Raw genomic sequence first — 4,848 nt, 5'->3', positions numbered from 1 at the left:
TCCTCTGGAGACCTCCCTAGGACCAAGCCAAAGTGGGGGTGGGGGGGGAGGGAGGTATTAATGGGTTGGCAGGCGCAGAGGTGGGGGACAGGAGAGAAGCCGAGGGAAGAGGAGCATGAGCATCTACGCCAACGCTGTGGCCGCGGCTGTGGCTGTGGCCTGTTGCCTGAGCTGAGCCATGCCATCCATGCTCCTCTTCCTCTCTCGCTGCTTGCTGCCGCTTTAAAAGTTTCTTCCTCCTTTCTGCATTGCTGCTGCGCCCCTGCTGCCCCGTCTTCCCAAATTCTCAATGCGGGAGAGGGGATAATTTATGGCTGCACTAAAGACAGGGCTCTACCGCTCCACTACCTCTCCTCGTATTCGTTTCTCTTCTTGCTGGTTGGTAACCGGAAAATATGGGTAGGGTCTCAGGCTCGATGATAGGATTTATAGGGGGATCTTCGTATTGTTTCGATCATAAATCTTTTATTAGGTGGCTCTCTGAAACAAAAGATTGACCGCCCTGTAAAATTCCTCCAATGGCTCACCAGACACCAGCAAACACACCATGGTTCAATCCACGTTAGTTTTGAAAGAAATGGCAAAATAGGCATCTTAGTCCTGGGACTTTACACAGAGGGTCAATTTCATCCCTCAACTTTTAGATTGACCAATTTAGTCCCTCAACTTTCGTTTCTGGGTCAAACTCATCCTTGTACTGATATGTGGCTCCAAATTAGTATGAAACTAATATAAAAGGTCCATTTTACCCTTAGTTATTTTCTCTTTTCAATTTTTACCTTTAGAATTATAATAATGTATGATCCAAAATAAATATGAGGATGCATATATTTGCCGAGGGAGTATGAATACATACATGGAGCATGTATAACGTACCACGAGTATGTGAGCACATGTTGATTTTAGAACATGTCTACACACATTGAGTTGTATATATACCAAAAGAATATGAGTAAATACTTATCAAATTCATATGAGCACATGCATGATTGACTTTGAAGAGCACGGGTAGATACACTTTTTAGAAACCATATTTTGTGTCAATTTAAAAAATATATTATTATGTGTATGTATTAAGGGAGTATGAGCATATACTCATTTGACCTAGATGAGCCAAGAGTAAAACGGACTTTTTGCATTAATTTTATGCTAACATAGATCACACATCAACACAAGGACGAGTTTGATAAAAATGAAAGTTGAGGGACTAAATTGGCCAATCTTAAAGTTGAGGGACGAAATTGACCCTCCATGCAAAGTTCAGAGACCAAAGTGCATATTTTGCCGAAAGAACTAGGGCCATGTTTAGTTCCCTCAAAACTCCCAACTTTGACACTATGCAAAAAGAAGATTCCCCAGCACATCAAACTTGCGGTACATGCATGGAGTACTAAATGTAGACGAAATCAAAAACTAATTGCACAGTTTTGTTGTACTTTGCGAGACGAATCTTTTGAGCCTAATTAGTCAATATTTGGATAATAATTCACAAATACAAACGAAACGCTACAGTGTGCTATAGTGCTATAACAGTAATTTTGCACCTCCAAACTTTGGGCAACTAAACAAGACCCTAAATAGAAAACTACACAAGCTCACCAGTCACCGGCAAGCTAAGGAGGTTTTCAAATAGCCACCTGTTATTCACTTTTTTATGTTCTAACACCTGCAAGTCTGGTATGTTTTGAAATGCCCCTTGTGCCCACTGACTGTGCAAGCAAGTTGCCGTATAGCCTTCGGGTGATTTGCTTTTATTCACCACTTAGATTGGTCCCATTTTACTTGGGGGCTGTTTGGATACGAGGTGCTAAACTTTAACAGTGTCATATCGGATGTTCGGATGCTAATTAGGAGAACTAAACATGAGCTAATTATAAAATTAATTGCAGAACCTTGTGCTAATTCGCGAGACGAATCTATTAAGCCTAATTAATCCATCATTAGCAAATGGTTACTGTAGCACCATATTGTCAAATCATGGACTAATTAGGCTTAATAGATTCGTCTCGCGAATTATACTCTATCTATGCAATTAGTTTTGTAATTAGCTTATGTTTAGTACTCCTAATTAGTATCCAAACATTCGATGTGACAGGTGTTAAACTTTAATAGGGTGTTCCCAAACACCCCCTTGATCTAGGTGCAATCGTGTTGTTACATGATTCTCCTACTAGTACAAGTTCTGGCATCATTTTTCATGTATGGAGCATCTCTGGCACCTCCTCATGGTACGTGGGACGAGTTGTGTCAAATGTAGGAAAAATTTAAGAATAAACTATTCATGTGATCCCTTTAAAGCCACATTCGGTCAAAAAATGCATTTCATCGCTAACTTTATGGCTTTATGTTGGGAAATTACGCCATATGTTTTTTTTGCAATTTTTAATTCCCTTTAAAGCCACATGAGGGGTCGGGGGGTTCGATACTAGATGCTAAATTTTAGCAGTATCACATCGGATGTTCGGATGCTAATTATAAGGATTAAACATAAGCTAATTATAAAACTAATTGCAGAACCCCTGTGCTAATTCGTGAGACGAATCTATTAAGCCTAATTAATCCATCATTAACAAATGGTTACTGTAGCACCACATTGTCAAATTATGGACTAATTAGACTTAATAGATTCATCTTGCGAATTAGACTCCATCTATGCAATTAGTTTTATAATTAGCATATGTTTAATACTTCTAATTACCATCCAAACATCCGATGTGATAGGTGCTAAATTTTAGCATGGGTATCCAAATGGGGCCTAAGTGGTTGTCTAATCCATATGTTTTTACTATGTCATTTCATCGCTCTATTGGGAACTTTCCTACATTCTCAATTCTAATACTCACCGTCCCAAATCATATATCGTTTTGACATTTCTAAATTCATAGTTTTAGATTTATAGTTTTAAGATTGAAAGTGACATTTTCAGCTGTCATATCAGCACTAGCAAGGCCTATCAGCATTGCTCCTACCGACGCACCTCCTACCTCAGTATCATTCGCACACCATTAAACTCCGGTAAGCTCCTCCTCTCATCCTCCTCTATCTCCACCAGCAACTTATTTGTTAGGTCAGCCTCAGTGTACAGTTTCATTATACAGTTACCTAGACTAAGAACTAGGTAACTATACCAGATGAGTGTCATGAGGATGAAACTCCTCTCTCATCCAATGAAACCCCCTCTATTAATTACCTTGCCAAATCAGCAATTTTGCTGATGTGGCATTGGATTTAATACCATGAAACTCTCATGAAACCTCCATTAACCTTACATGCCACCACACTAATCATAGCAGGATATGATGCCCTACAGCCATCACCGTCTAATGACAATCCTCCTCCATCGTGGAAAGTGGCACCTTGCCGCCTCACCGCCCATCCACCCTAGCGATCCAACCTTACATGCCACCACACTAACCATAGCAGGATATGATGCCCTACAGCCATCACCGTCTAATGACAATCCTCCTCCATCGTGGAAAGTGGCACCTTGCCGCCTCACCGCCCATCCACCCTAGCGATCCAGCCACCAAGTTTGATACACATTTTGACTTCAAAATCCTCCTCGACCTCAAACTCTATAGATCTTTTCGAGTGTTGGGTAACTTATATATTTCAAGATGTAATAAGTCATTAGCAAATCCAGTTATGAAACATCCCCGCTCATTATTGGGTAGATATGTCTAAAAAGTGGAGTTTAGATATGTCTTCCAATATTATTTCTAAAAAGTTCATTTTAACTTGGAAAATATTTTTTTTCCTTGTGTAGATTGAAAAATGCAAATTTAAGCTTTCGATTCATGCACTCGTATATGTATGTCATAAGCAAACCTTTTGGTATCCACAATGAACTATCTATAATCAATAAGTCCTAATTTTGAACGCATTGGAAAGCAACCTTTCGATTTATTTCAACAAATTTTAAAAATATGTCATGTCACTTTGTAGTGTGTGAATTGACCTTTCTACAGTAGCTACTTCACTTAATCATATTGCCTCTGTTTTGTGATATAGGATCACTCTTTTGTAATATTATTACATGAAAATGTAGTGAATCTAGATAGAGTTTTGCATATTGGTAGTAATTGATAGCAAGAGTTCAATGTTTGATTTTTTTTTGAAAACGGATAAAATGTTTATTGCACACACATTCTAGAACAGACTAAATTAGAGATGTGCAGGTAAATTTTGGGTGCGAAAACGACGCCTTTTTTTTATTGCGTCCTCCAAACCTTTTACAAAGAAAAGGAAAGGTGCGTGCCGTTCGAATGATGAAATCCTCTTTGAGCTTGCCCCCGCTTTGTGCTTATGCGGCGGCCCCCCTTCTACAATTCTACCTTGCCTTGTAGGTTGTAGCCTAGAGTCAGCTCATAGATTAGCCCATCTCCATCAATGTACTGAAGCCACCTAGGGATTTGCTGAGAATCTTTTCACTCTCTTGGGGCAAACCTTGCAATTAAAATGAGGACAATGCAGTGCATGTAAAAAGGTGTACTCCTCTCGCTGCCTATTTGGCTATTTCGCCAGTTGTCACAAGCCGTCAGTGTTGTGTTGACTGTCTTTTTTCTATTGGGGCACCAAATGGTGGTGAACTGCATAATGGCATGATTATTTTTCTAGAGCAAGAGTACGTGCGTAACGGCCGAGTAGTAATCCACTAGTCTCCTTTTACAAAGGCCCTGTTTGGGAGAGGGGGGCTAAAGTTTACCACAACCGCTTTTCTTCCTTTTGGCCCCCTACCGACTATTGGGGGGAGTATGAGTACTCGGGGCATGTCTATACCTATCCAAACCCATAGGGTCACACACTTAAAGGGCTGGAATGCCAATTCGGATGTGAGCCGAGTTGGAT

The sequence above is a fragment of the Setaria italica genome, chromosome IX (assembly GCF_000263155.2).
Source record: "Setaria italica strain Yugu1 chromosome IX, Setaria_italica_v2.0, whole genome shotgun sequence".
NCBI classification, from domain to species: Eukaryota; Viridiplantae; Streptophyta; class Magnoliopsida; order Poales; family Poaceae; genus Setaria; species Setaria italica.
This window is presented reverse-complemented; position numbering follows the sequence as displayed.